General features: G+C 46.9%; 1 long non-coding RNA gene across 5 annotated transcripts in view; it reads left to right on the top strand.

Annotated features, from left to right (window-relative positions):
* The window catches only part of LOC147262647 (uncharacterized), a 234,429-nt gene that overhangs the window by 215,874 nt on the left and 3,435 nt on the right, over positions 1 to 15,120 (top strand). The window contains exons 8-9 of one of the 5 annotated variants that reach the window (XR_015112449.1): positions 8,866 to 8,951; positions 9,832 to 9,956. The exons of 3 other annotated variants lie outside the window; for them this stretch is intronic. This is a non-coding gene — a long non-coding RNA (uncharacterized LOC147262647). Of the gene's footprint in view, positions 1 to 7,128; positions 7,153 to 8,865; positions 8,952 to 9,831; positions 9,957 to 15,120 lie in introns of those variants that run through there. One more of the 5 variants, XR_015112452.1, reaches the window with a different exon arrangement.

Genomic DNA, 15,120 nt, shown 5'->3' on the forward strand with positions numbered 1-15,120 from the left:
CTTGCACATGAACTGATTCCTGTCTTTACGCTCATCGATTCACGACCTGTTGGGCAAATTATCCGTCATCATTTAAGAGCTCTCTGGTATTATTTCAGCTCTAATGTGCGGTCACCACCTCACGGAGGGGGCCTGGGTCCTCTCCTGTCTGCTCCCCGGACCATTGGATGGGATTCCTACACCCATGAATCTTGTCATTTGATGTGGAGGAGTTGATGGATCGGATGAAATGAGAGCTCAGGTTCCACTTAAGGAAATTTTCCGAGATTTTTGGTGGACATCGCCAGCTGCTGTCAGTGTTGATCGAAGGTCTAGAAGACTGGGTGGAAGGAAAATAACCTAGGAGAGTCCAGGAAAGCAGAGCAAAAGGACAATGTGGTTAAATAGATGTAATGTTTGGATTGTTTTCACCTTGGAAAACCTAGAACGTCACATTCCTGAGTAACGCTGATCCTGGAATACACTCATTTGCACTGGTAAACACTGTTCTACCAGCAGCAAAGGCAACGTAGGACGGCCCAGCTGAGTCAGCTTCAAAATCTCCTTCAAACTTTCTTGATTATCACGACTTACATCACGATCTGTCACGTTTCTGTGACTGCACCGTACGATGGGAAAAATGGAAGCGACCCTCCTGACCTCCACCACAGCAGGTGGTTGAAAGCGCTCAAGTTTTCAGCTCAAGGCTGTAAAAAAATGAGACTGTTGCTGAACTCACTGACGATGCCAGTGCAGCTCAAGGTCATGCTGGCGTGAGCAGCAACAGTCTGAATATGCTGAGTTAATACACTGAACTTTGATTTTTTTTCTTCCCATAGGCTGATTTTAGTCTGAAATGGCCACCAAACAGTGTCAAACAAATCCGGTGGGGGTGATCAGGTGACCTTCGTCTCATCTCTTCGCGTCGTGGCTCACTGCTAGCGAGCATCTAAGAGGAGCTAATTTCTCTATTTTCTGGTGTTTAAGCAGCATTTCGTCCTCATGGAGCTGGGTTGATAAATGCTGCATCAGCTGACTATAGCGAACCCCTTAACCTGAGTCTGATGTGACATTTTAATAAGAGTCTGCATTCGTATGCATGGATATGTTCATCAGAGTCATTAGCATTCCTGGATTAAGTGAGTAGTTTCATAATTGCTGTTTCACTGCCAAGTACACAATCCAGAACAAATCACTGACATTTTTTAGCACCAAATGGAAACATTTAAATAGATTAATATTGGCACAGCAAATTAGTTATTGGCAGTTTGAGTGTGGAACATTTCTTTCAGCCTTTAAACGCCCATATTACTTATGTTAGGTCCAGGGTTGCTCGCTGGCCGGCGCTGTAGAAAATCTGGACTTTGAACACACAGCCCCCTGTTCGAGGGGCCCGAGGTCTTTTACTGACAGCGGTACTGCCATAAGTCACTTCTGTTCGACAGGAGGGAAATCAAAACCCTCTGTCACAGCAAGACAGTCGGCTCAGTAAAAAGACTTACACTGCACGCACGCACACACACACACACACACACACACACACACTTGCTGTCATACACATATCAGTGACCTAGAACAAGTTTTTCCCTCCTTATTTTCTCTCATTCTAGTTGAGTGTGCAGATGCTGTGCGTGCACGTGTCTGGCTGCGTGCACGGTTTTGGGTGTCTCTTCTCCACTAGTTCGGCACTAATGAGGCAGGTGACAGTGTGGGTCTGAGCGATGGAACAGAGTGTCAGCAGGCCTAGCGAGTACTGCCTGGCTCGGCATGAAAACATGGTGGGAAGGACACTGGCAAATGACGAGAAGGAGGCAGAAGGGACCAAGGATGGAGGAAGAGGGATTAACTTTGCTTTGTTTGTTTTGGTTCATGGCAAGAAAATTCCAAAACATCAAGTACAGCCTGTAAAGGATGTCGAACCCCTGGAGTAGCTAGTTAGGAACGACTGAGAGTCAGTTAAGAATAAGTTCATGAACTATCATCTCAGTGTGCTGGGGCTCGCGTGTTTCTAGAAGTCTTTAGCAAATGCTGCTCTCTGCACTTGCAAAGTGAAACTAGGGACCTTGACCTTTGATCCTTGACCTTTGACAAAATCTTCCCCGATCATCCTTGAGTCCCATCAGAGGTTTGTGGCAAATTTGAAGAAATTCACACAGGGCCTTCCTGAGCTCTTGTGTTCATGTCACTGTGACCTTTGACCACCAAAATCATTTCAGTTCATCCATGAGTCCCAGTTTGAGCTCATTCTGAAGACACGCTGGCGGTGTTCTTGAGACATCACGGTAACGAGAAAGGGAGCTGACACACGACCCAAAAACATCATGCCTCAAGCTCACAGCTCCCACCGAAAGGCCCAAAAAATCCATCGTAATGAAATGAATCTGCCTTTTTTAACTTGGCCTCCTGTTATCATCAGTACACCCACTTACCTCGCTGCAAGTAGAAACAGGAAGTACTAAAATATTTTAAAAAGGAATAACTAGATGGATTTTCCTAGAATTTAATATGTTCTACAGGATGAATATTGAGGATGCGCAAGTCTTATCTGCAAACACACAGAGCTGCAATGTAGTCACTGACACCATCCACACACGCACACACACACACACTTTATCCACAAGTCTTTCTGTGTTCACACTCTCTGTTGGGTACCATCATTATCCTCATATCTATAAATATCAGACTCCAGCTTCCTTCCTCCCTTCTCTCCCTCCATCGCTGTTTGCTCTCTCTTTCTGGGTCACCTGTTCGGCTCAGCCCTCACTGAGGTATTCCAGCTGAGTTACATTCACAGTTTAGTGGAGAGAGGGGACAGACACACGCACTTGCACATACAGATACTTTTGAGGCATCATTCCAAAGATCAGATTCCGTGCTGAATGGATTATCACACTCGGCTAAAGCTGACATAAACATCGCTGGGTTGCATGTGTGTTGAATGCTTTCGTTTCTGAAGGCATAAAAGGGAGGTTTTCTGGATTGACGACTGTACGACCACGTTTTCTTTCAGCCTGTGTGCGAGGATCAATGTATTGATTTTGCCTTCTCTTGTTACAGAACATTCTGAACAAATAGTCAATAGTCAATAGGTGATGCAGACAGTAAACAGGAGCTTCGCCTCAGTAGAGAAACATCTCTTTTGAAAAGCGGCCTTTGTTGAGACTCTTCTCACCGTATGTTCATTTCACACGTGTGATGGAAGGTGTGCATCATTCCATTGCTACGGGTGCTGTCACCTCAAGATTGTTTCCACTTCCTCTGTGTCGTGATAGCACAGCAGGCTTTAGTTTTGTATACTTGGACTGAGATTGTGATCGATTGTGATCTCCACCCTAAGCTGAGCTGTGACGTCCAGTAAAATCTGGACAGAAGCTGCGAGCTCCAGCACGACGGCGGATTTGGGTTTTATTCATTCGTCCACAGGCAAATCCACTCTCCGTTGGTATTAATAGTAAGAACAGCTTCTCTTAAGCCGTTGTCACAAACTCTTCTTGTTGCTTCAAGGTTTTTAATGTGAAATGGCGGGCAAGAAATTTTCACCCAGATTGCATTCGTCCATGGAAGTTCAGGGGCAGCGGATTTAGTTAAGAAAAAAGAACCTAAAAACGACACGCAAATCTTAAGTTGAATTGCCTGAAAACTGCATTCTCCCTCATAGCCAGTAGGGGGCAACTCGGTGTCCAGATACGTATGAAGCCCCTTCAGGAGGGTGGTGCCCGTCAATGATGCACCAAGACCATTCAGAACTGAACCAATCTCGTATGTTCCTGCGGGCCAAGGCCTTCCAGCTCCTGAGCGGTCATTGTTCTCTTTGCTGGAACAGCTCTCTAAGGATGCCAGAGCAAAGCCACAAAAGAGTGGGATTTTAAAAGTTACATCAAAGTTAACATTGTAGTGTCTCTGAAACAGGTTTGTGCAACCAAAACAAGTTGACCTGGAACATCTTTAGGTCGTTCATTGGCTTGCTGCCTGATGTCCCCTGAACAAACCCAACCAACAGATGGACGGGGACAGGGAGGAAGGCGGAGGACTCGCCACTCTCAGGACCACGTACCCAATGGTTTCATGTGGAAAACGATAGTTTCAAGTCTTCGTCAATTCCCACGATGATCCAAGTTAGGATGAAAAAGATGCTGAAGCAGCACTTGTTAACCTTCATGGCGCTTTAAAATGTTGTCTCATTCACCGTCACCCTCTCACTGATGGTGGCGCTCAACCTGCTCACTAGACAGCCACTCTGAGCTGCACCGTCCCTGAACACAAATCTACCAGTCCAGCGCGCATCAAATAAACAGTGCAACAGTCTGTGATATTGTTTGAATACTTCAAAATGGCCCCCGCGTTCCTTCAATGTGCTGTTATGTCCTGGTCTATAATGGAGGAGTGGTTTTTATTCTGTTTCAACAGCAGCTGAAAAACCAGGACATTGCAGTGAAAAGCTCACACCTGGGGACTGTTTCTGTCCCTCCAGAGGTGTGAAGAGAGAGGCTAGAAGGCCCTCTGATCACAAGATAAAGGCAACACAACTGAATTAGCACTTCAAACAAGGCATTGGTCCCAAAAAAACACAGCCGTAAAAAATAGGAATGCACACTTCATATCCGCTGGGGTCAGGGTAAACACAGAGCGCAGAGTCAGAGCTATTTTAATGGGAGATTAGCCTGGATAGATGGAGAGCTAAGAAGAAGAGAAGGACAAACACTCACAGCCACTTGTCGTGATTGTGTAGATGTGAAAATGCGTGTTTGTTTACCCACTTGATTGCTTGTCTTTGGGGTTCAGTTGGGGGGGGGGGGATCATGCTTCGAGCTCCCCTCTCCTCCATATGAGGGCTGCGTGAGAGTACGTGGTGACAAAGATAACGGTTGCTGTTTATACCTCAGCTGAACTGCCTTCAGCTCTCCAGGTCCACGCACTGGGACCAGTGAACAAGTCCCAATTGTTGCGTTTTTCTTTCATTTGAAGCAAAATGTCACACCTCAGGAGAAGCTAATGTTGTGGTTTCCATTAAAACGGTGCACCAGGCTGCAACAGGATCCAGAAAGAAGCAGTGGTGCTGGCCGTCCACCGACAACAGAGGAAGGTCTTGGCTGGTCAGTGGGACAGTGATTGTTTGATGCTGACATGTGAGTTTAGAACTGGAACTACCACAGAACAGGCTTAGACCAAACCTAAAACTGGGATTATACAAAATTAAAAGTGACAACCTGAGGAAAAAAAACAAAACACTACCGTTCATGATGAGTCCGGAACTACAAGTCCGGAACTACAAGTCTGCAGCTCAGTATTCACACAGTCCTGGCAGGACGGCGGCAGCTTCACTGCCACACGCAGGTCTGTCGTGTCGGTCAGCAAATCCGGGGGTTGAGTTTAGAAACCCAAACACTCAGATTCTTAGTTCGTTCCTGCAGACTTGCTAACTGCACACAGAGACCTGAAACAATGCCCATGCTGTTGTAGTCTGTACCATCAGATTTTTAATCTCCATCCAAAGATTTGAAATCTGTCAATGAAACAGTAAATATGACACAGAACTCAATCCATTCAGCCATAAATCAAGGTCAAATTGACTTCGCGTGTGGATGGAGTCTCCGTCCTCCTTTGAAGAAAAGAATGTTGTCCTTGTGGGGTTGAAAGTGGACGAATGTGGACCCAAACCAAGTACAGACAAGCGTGCCTGTCGTCTTCAGAGGGTACCAGGAGGCTCACACGCTGCTCCTCTTTTTTAAAAGGCTGCCTTGACTCGTCGATGTGAACGTGTCCCCTGCCCTCTTTATTAAACACCTCATCTAATTTGCTTTCATGAACTTGTCAACTTGCATGCAGATCGAAGCAGCTGAACGCACCAAGACGCTTCAGCTCCTTGCTCCCAACAATTCAGACAACAACTGGGGGGAAACCTTATTCCATAAGGGATTTTTACCAGAGTTGTGAACTTGTCAGAATGTCTGAAATGTGCACTTAACAATGTTATGTTAGTCGCTGCAGCTCCATATCGTCAGTGTCACATCTACAAACGTCTGGAACCAACACACCAGTTGGCGCCCTCTCAGTGACAGACTCCACCTGCTAGCCAGCGTTTTTATTGAACTTAATTATCCCATTGTTTATCATGACGGCGAGTCGTCCCTCAGCCTCAGAAGGACCTGTATACAAGCAAGGGAAATATCCATATAAAGTACAGGGGAGACGTGTGCAGACCAGTTTATAGGCCACTGAGTTTTATGGTTTTTTCCACTATGGGCAGGCGGGGCTGGGTGGAGAGAGCCAGGCCTGGACCTGGACTTAGAGAGTTCTGCAAGAGAGCCAACAGACAGAACTCCACATCCATAACTCGGAGAGGGAGAAAAGAGGCTAATCAGGAAAGGAGGGAAAGAGGTGAGAGGAAAGAGAGAGATAAATATACGCAGATTTGGGAGGGAATCAATGAAGGAGGGGTGGATTTATTTCAGAGTGAATGTTTGGCAGTTTGGATGGAACGCAGTTTTCCGTTCCAGCACAAGATGAAAACGGACAGTCGGGGATGAAAGGATGTGACGGCAGGCAACGGGGAGGGAGAGAGAGAGAGTGGCTCAGGTATCTTAGCCTGCAGACATAAAAAATCCCCCCCCCAAAATTTGTCAAATCAATTGCAGCACGAATCAACACTGCATGCATCACAGATACACCGTTACGTCCTTGAACGCTCAGCCATCATCCATCTCACTTCAGATCATCACTCACATCAACACATATTGGAACAGGACAGTCGCACGCTCACGCCAGTGTTTTCAGGTAGAATGGAACGTAAAATGTTTTGAAAAACACTCCTGATTTCATCCAGATACTCTTTCTGTTTCCCTCTCCACGTTTATAGCTGTTTTTCCGGGACGTTACAGCTGATTTAACGGCAGAAAATTTCCAGGGCACCAAATAATCCGTGTTACTTTTTGATGAACCTCCCAACTTCAGTCGGTAATCTGTCATTTTAGCAGTGTCTCTGGATGCGTGAGCCAGCTGAGGCACCTCAGCAAAACACAATAGAAGACAATAACAAATGACCCTCGACTCATATTGATTTGCTCTGCATTGTCCCCAAAATCAGTGACATTGACAAAGCAGGACGTGGTGTCAAAAGCCAATTAGAGGTTCGCTTTCTTTGATCTGCAGTTTACTGAATAGATGCCAAACCACAAAACGGCTGGGGTTCAGCAGGTCTGCAGGAAGTGGATCAGGAGGTTTTAAACACAGGAATGGTTTTCCTACGTGGACAGGAAGAGCGCTGGAACAAAGAGAGGCCAAGAGAAGATGCACAACAAGGTATTAAAAGCCTAAATAAAGCAGACAATTAGCAACATTGCGAGTGGCCAAAGCAGGACCAGTACTTGACCCACAAGACTTTGGTTGGAGCAGAGCTACGACTGTCTGGGAGCTGCTGTTCAGGCCGTGTGTCTTCAGACTGTTGGAGTTGATACATGTGCTGCACGTCTATCAAACCTTCTGGACCTTTTTGAGTTTTCTGACAATAAAATACAAATTCTTCTGCTCTGATTCTGCATCCTACTTGGACGCTAGCTAGTTGTTTTTTACGTCCTGGTGTGGGAGTTTATTCATCACGCCATCCTGGTCCGGGTCGCCTGCGTTTGTCTCCCTCGAAGCCTGAGTCAAGCAGAGTTCCCGTTACTCTCCAGCCAGTTGGTGACGGCAACTCTAATGAGTTGAATGTTCTGTGTCACGTCGGTATGTTGAGTGGCTGGCCCGGTACCTCCTGACACTGAAACCAGGTATCGGTTCAGTTACGTCCATCACTAACTTACAGCGCTGTGTTCTTTTGAAATCCGTTTCTCCGACTCAACAACAGTCTGGCCTCAGATTATGGAAATTAAACTACAGCCACAAACAAAACCCAGCAAGTGCTTTCTAACAATGATTGCCCCAAAAAAAAACCTCCAGTCACGGTTGGATCGCTTTCATAAATCAACCCATAGTTGTGGAGTGGCAGAGAGGAAAAAGGTTGGAGGAACAGACATAAGAAATATATGGAGACTCTGCATGGATGTATTTCAGATTGAATGTTTGGCAGTTTAAGTAGAACAGAATGTCTCTTTCCAACAGAGGAAAAAAATTGGAGAGCGTAGCCAGCACTTTGCTTTTAAAAGAAATGTAAATCATACAAATACTGTAGTTTTATGATCTGACTCCTCCAGAAACACATCCTGAAAGTGGAGGTGTGACATGACCGGAGGAAAGGTGGGGTGGTCCAGCCTGCACTGACCAGAATGCACTGGGCTGCCAGAACTAAACACTGCTGCTGCGACTACTGATGTGCCGCGATGGCTTTGGTTACAATCGTGATCTGCAGTTCCAGCCCCCGGTGAGGGTTGCACTCCTGATTCCATAATTATAGCAAAGTTATATCTTCTTGTTTAATGGCAGAAAGGAAAATAAGAAGCTGATTCTGCTCAGTGTCTCGGTGGGCCTCAATATTTGCTCTGATTTGCCTGAACATCAGCAAACGTGACTAAAGTGAAGAAAAAAGATTCATCAAGTAGATCCACCCACCAAAGTGACCTCACAGTAAAACGGTGCTTTGGTGTGTTAGCATGTTGAAGACCCAACCCTGAATGAGAAGGGCTCCTCCTCTGCCCGTGCTCCACCCGTCCTCCCAGTTTGGTGAAAATCGGCCATATTGTTTTTGCACGACCCTGCAGACGAACGCTGACGATCACATAACCTCCTTGCCAGAGGTTTTGAAGTGCGGGCCGCTGGATTGGTCTTTTGAATTGTCTGTATTTGTAATTGTCACTTAAGCAACAGGCACCTACGCATGTGAACAATGAGTATAAGCATTGCTTTAACATTGTGTGACTAATTTGTCACAGCTGATCATTTCTGTGTCTCATGCAGCCTGGAGTGTGTGTGAGGATGCGGGCCAGCCGAAGCGTAGGTAGTGCCGGGTGGGCTCCGGCGTCTCCTCGCACAGGTCCGTCACGGTGAGTCAAGTAGCAGTCGGGCCGGCCATCAGCGTCGAGAGCCTCTTTACTGTTTCTCACTTCGCTAACTGCCACCTCCAATCACGCTGATGCTGTCCTCTGCTCTCTGATTCGGCCCAATCACCAGCGTTTGCCTAATCAGAAGTGTTTTTCTCGCTGCAACTCTCTCGAGTGCTGCCACTGCCTCCATCACGGTTGGTGTCTTCATTTACATTTTACCAAGGAGGATCACAGTCCAGCCGCCTCTCTGCTTACTTTCTAGTAAATGTCAGAGCCTGACCTCGTAGCCACCAACTCTCATTGGTACTTCCTGTCTGGAAAATTGTCTGCGACCAATATTTTGGGATATAACAGCTGATTTGGGACAGAAAATAATATATTTTTCTGGCAAATGTAATAAAGGTGTCCAAAAATGTCCTGTCCTGCGAAGTTACAAAGATGCAGTTCAGTACAAAATCCCTCAGAACTGCCAGATCATGTACAGAGTGTTGAACCGCGAAGTAGCCAACAGTATCGAGAGGTTGCTTCGGTCCAGGAACAGCACAGACGACCTGAGAGGAATAACAAGTCAGAGGAGGTACGGAGGACAAATGCAAAACATCATTGTGTCTCAATCAGAGGAGTCCATGTGTCCAGCAACTGCAGGGATGGATGGAAACTTGGAAATCACAACCCTTTTTCAGTAGTTTTGGTGTTGTTTGTTCTGTAGAAGCTTCAGTTGGTTTGCTCTTGATTGATTTCAGTGAATCGTCTTTGTCTGAACTGATGGTTGAGCTTCGTCAAACGAGATGTAGCGCACGTGGCTGCTGATGGTTTTTCTGCTTGTTTTGCGTTTGCTGATGCATTTCTGTCTCGCTCTCCTTCAATTACATTTTTGTAGGTTGGAAATGATCCGTCCGATACATTTGCTCTGGTCCGCCTGCCTCCACTCGGTGTCACGGCAGACCAGCAGAGGAGGCTGAACTCTGACCTCCCTGGTGAAGCTGATGAACAGACATCTGAATAATAGACACTTCTGATGAGAGACAGCGTTAAGCAAAGGCAGGGCTGCCCCCAGCCTGGATGAGCAGGTTCCAGCACTCTCAGACAACTTTGTCTGCAGATCCGCGTCCTCCTCATCATCATCACCTCCACTGAAAAGGCGCGAGTCCACAATAAAGCCAAATGAAAAGAGGTACTACAAAAAATAGACAATCATGTGTAACGGCAACGTTGGCACGATGTTCTCAGCTTGAGCTCATAACAGCGATATGAGATGAGGAGTTTATTGCATTAATCATGTAAACGTTGCTCTTGTGATTAAAGCAGAACTGCTGTTTATTGCTTGTAATTGTATTCGGGTCAGGCTACGCTCCCAGGAATACCACATGCAGAATTAATTTTTGATGAACTGACTCTGGATCAGGCGCGAGGAGCCCGTTTGCCTCTTATGTTGATGTGGTCCTCCGGTATTGGCACTGACCTCAGAGCAGCTCTCACCACACGCCCCCCGTCGCGAGTACATTAGAATGCCCACGTCAAAAGTGTGCTCTCACAATATTCGTTTCATTTTTCTCTCTATTTTTATCAGCAAATCCAATATGGGGCATGAAAGCATGCGCAAGCACAAAGAATAGCAGCCATACGATTGCTGAAGCGGGGGATGGGGGAGGGGGTGCTGAGGAAGAGACAGTGGTTTTATTTTTTAAAGCTCTTAAAAGCAGCACTTTTATCATGTGATACTGGCGGGTTTAAAAGCAGACCGAGGGATAGACGCGTCTTTGAAGGAGACAGATGTGCTGCTCACCTCCTCCTCGTGACCTCGCTTACCAAAACAGAGGCAGGCCTGAACATGAAGCACTTGTTTGTCTTTTCCCCCCTCGTTTCTCTTCTCTGTTGAGTCCAAACGCAACACGAGCTTATTTGCCTGGGCTGGAAGTGTTGGTGGAGGGAGGAGAGGAGCGGTGGACGCTTTCGTGTGACGTCAGATTGAGTCCTCGCTGGATGGAGGCACTGGCAGGAATAAGAAACGTGCTGCTGATTCCCCCTCCTTGTTTGAACATGTGTGACATGTTGGGAGGAGAAACTGCTGCTGCTGCGGTCTGTCATGGAGGCAGTATTGAAGCTTCACTGATGCAATTATGCAGCAGTTGCTGGATACGAAAGCTGAGTTGGTGCTTTTGGGTTTTTTTCCTTTGCCTCTCTGACCTGGAGGGTCCTGTCAGCTCGCCGTTCGACCCCCCGATTTCCTCCCCCTGATGTATACCGCTGCCCGTTGCTGCCCCCTCCCTCCTCCACTCATACGTAGCCACAACTGCTGTCATGCTGGGATGCGCTGTGTTACAGTGTGAGGGATGAAACTACAATCCAATGACAATGTGCCTCTGGACAGTCCGATGACACTCCATTATGTCCCCTCGTTGCACTGCTGCCGCTCTCGCAATGAAAGTCGTTGCATGTAAAGGAAGAAAGTTTTATGAAGCTGTCATGTGGTTACAGGCGTGTGAACTGGAGCATGTATGTTCCTAAATGATGCACAAGGAACTTCAGAGACGCTGCTCGCACTCCAGGTACTTGTGCACCTACAGGAAGCGAAGCAGGCGTGAGATCGCGGGACGTTCGCTGCTGCTGTTCTGCAGAAAGCGGGTTGCTGTTCGCGAGACGTCGGGATTTTTGCAGCTGTTTTTCTGCCCATAAAACCGGGTGCTTTGCGCGTGATGCCGTGATATTTGCAGTTGTTATGGCAACAAAAATGTGTGGTTTTTTTTTGCAATACAGAGGAACATTTGCATGAGTTTTGACTCTAGCAAATTCAGATATCATCATCCCATTAAATGACGGCTGGCAGTTGTGCCCTGCTGTGAGGCCACACCAGGATTCCCGCACAGACAACGTGTGCATCAACCTCGGCACGGCGGCAGCATGAAAGCAGTGCCGATGAACATCAATATTCTTTTTTTTTAAATCTATTTTATTCATTTTTTCCCAGAATATCTCACACGAATGAAAGAGCCATTTAAAAAAGGTTCTTTTTGTCCATGGCCCGGACCTGATTCACATCAGGAGGCGGGTCGGTCTGCGCTTGGTTCACCCCAAACCTCAGTCTCGCGATGTGAGGTACTTGCGGTAGTCGTTGTGGACCCAGACGTGATGTAGTAATGACCTGCAGCTCCTGACCTCCAAGCCCTCGAAGAGCAGATCATCTCGTGCAGCAGGTTTAGCCTCAACAGCAGGTTCCCAGACGCTTGTTAGCGTTTTTAATATTTCTGGTTTAGTTAAGAAATTTCAAGATAAACATGAGCTTTACTGAAATATTCACACCGACTCTGTCTATTTCCTGATGCTGTCAGTGTGCTCCGCAGCGAGTGTGTGTGTGTGTGTGTGTGTTTACAGTATGTTGAGTAGGAAGTGGTGTGGAGGGGAGGAGGGCTGGACGGAGCGATGAGGGGTGTTGGCTTGGAGGCTGCTCCGAAGATTCCTCAGCAATGAGGAACAGATGATCGTGTTCTTTCACTTACAGTTGTGTGTTCTCCCAACTTTATCGCTAACACATTTGGATGACCGAAGCTTCAGCCTGCTCTACTTTAGCAGAGCGATGACACAATACCCTAAGGTTTTCCTTCTTGCAGTCAAATCTGTTTTTTCAGAGCCCTCCTTCCCTCCCTCCTTCATCCATGCAGCCTTCCTTGTCTTCCCTCGCTCGGCCCTGCAGCGGGTTGCACCGAGGTGAGTGTGTGTGGGATGGTGTTGCTGTGGGACTGACAGGGAAGCAACGATTTTCTCTGGCCAGTAAAAACCAGCTCACGGTTGTCAAGAGTGGTACCAAATGTTATGAGACAATATCTTGGCAGGCTGTTTTCTCCACCCACCCACTGGATAGAAGCAAGAAGTCAGAGACTATAAACCACACATCCAGAGATGATGACATTCCTGGCTCTTATTAATGCAGTTAGCTTCGTTAGGAGTTTGTTTTTAGCTCTGGCCTGCAACCACCTCCTCCACCAGGAGCCTGCAGGACCAGCTTCTGTCAGGTTCGGACAGATTTGATGGTTAAACAAGATGTGAAATATTCTTCTTTAATGTGAAAGAACTTCTTTTTCAGTAGTTTATTGTACCTATGACTACTTGTTGCTTTGACTTGCTGGGAAATGTAACGCTCACAAGCAAGAAACTCAATCAAATCACAAATATGTGAACCGAAGTGGCAGCATGAATGTGTGGCTGTTGTTTCTGTTTGCTGGCAGGGTGAAGGGCCGGCTGTTACATCATCAGGGGGCGTGTCAGTCCAGATCTGCAGTGCCGAGTCCACTAAAACTCACATGTTCTGTTTCAAGTTGAGTTTCAGTCATAAAAACATATGACACAGGAGTGCAGTCCACCAGCTGACTTCCTTGTGATCACTTCAGCCACTTTCACTTCGAGTCCAGACCCCTTTAGCAAGTCTGCTGCTCTGCTGTAGCAGGGTGGGATCCTGGAACAGGTCCAGAAGGTACTACGTGTTGCAAGCTAGCTTTTAGTTGAACTCTCTGAGTGTCACAAAGCCATGTGCTACGTCTGCGGTTCGTTTCAGTGGGGAGGAGCATCATTTCCTGTCTGGCATGTGCTCGGCAGAATGTTAGGGGCGTGGTTTTCTTCAACTCTCTGGCGTACAGAAAAAAAAACAGACTTTGACGGGCGGAGATATTTGATGTCACCAGCCTTTTAGTCAGAAAGTCCCACAGTTGGTTAACTGTGCAGGATTGCTCTGTCACATAGCTCAGATTCTTGTGATGAGAACGGGACGACCAATGAAACGTTTTTTTGTTTGTTTTTTTTAAACCTGTCCTGTTCAGCAGCATCCATGTTCCTGCTGCCTCGTTGTACTGAAGCAGTTTCACTCTGCAAAGGACGAACCTGATGAACTCCTCCTATTGCCATTTGTGTTGAACTTCATTTGGAATGGTGTTGGTTCATTGATGAAGCTACCAGACTGAGGCTCAGGAGTGGATAGAGAGAGAGAGCAGGGACAGGATAGGGAAGATGGGGGGGGGGGCACAAAAACAACAACAACAGCAGAAAAAACAAACAAAAAACAGTAACAATAATAAAAAAAAGAAAAAATTGGTTGCAGAATTTCCAGTGCAAATTTAACTTTTGGTTTAATATAATTTAAAAATAAATGTCTGAGTGTGTGATTATGGATCAGTTGTGCACCCCAAGTGTGTATGTGTGTGTGTGTGCTACGGTTTGTCTTGGATGCTGTGGGTAGCTGACTGAAGCTGATGTGAGGGGCCAGGACATCACGCTCCCAGTCCAGGATAGCAGGCGGGTCAGGACCAGGCCAACAGGGCACCCAGAAACCCCCAGAACACAGGGAGCCCCCTTCATCTTCCTCCGCCCATACAGGGGCTGAGCACTCCAGAGATGCGGACGACCAATGAAACTTGAGCAGGAATTCACATCATCGACTTATTGATCGCACCTTGGCACGTCGATCATCCGCTTGTCTTGTTGGAGGTGAAAAAATCCTACATTTACAAGTCAATTCTGTGTGATGGATGTTGGTGCTGACAAGCTCAGGCCTGCAAGAACGTCTGTCTTGTGGTGTTTTGGGTGTTACTGTGGTGCAGAAGTCACATGGAGGAGCTTCGATATGTCCTCACACACTTTTCAGGTGGATGCTCCTCCGCAGGCGCGCACACGCATACGCACACACACACCCCTCCAACGACGGCGACACATTCATGACAGTCTTTTGTTAATTCCTCTCATCTTGCTAATTATTCCTCCATGACTGCTCTCGTCCTGCAGCAAACCCTGACATGTTTGTCCTCAAATCATGAATGGGTTTGATCTGATATCGACGTCTGATGGCTGCTAAACATTCAGGGAGGCTCAGTTGGATGAAGCTTGGAGATGTTGAGCATGCAGACGTGAAGCGCAGTGACACCACAGTCATTCCGACTTCTGACATCAAGGAAAAGATCTGCTGCCTTTAACTGAAGAGAAATTCTCTCTGTGTGCTCTTACCTGTTCTTTGACTGACTCTCTCACACACACACACACACACACACCGCACAGTTGCCATAAATATCACTCTGCTACAGAATGATGAATGAGCCTTTGACTTGAGTGTGCCATCTTGAACTGGAAAGAGTAAGGTACACGCGCGCACACACACACACACACACACGCACACACTGATTCACAC

This window comes from Aulostomus chinensis, chromosome 4 (genome assembly GCF_037954235.1).
Source record: "Aulostomus chinensis isolate RoL2024-O1b breed Wild chromosome 4, RoL_Achi_v1.0, whole genome shotgun sequence".
NCBI classification, from domain to species: domain Eukaryota; kingdom Metazoa; phylum Chordata; class Actinopteri; order Syngnathiformes; family Aulostomidae; genus Aulostomus; species Aulostomus chinensis.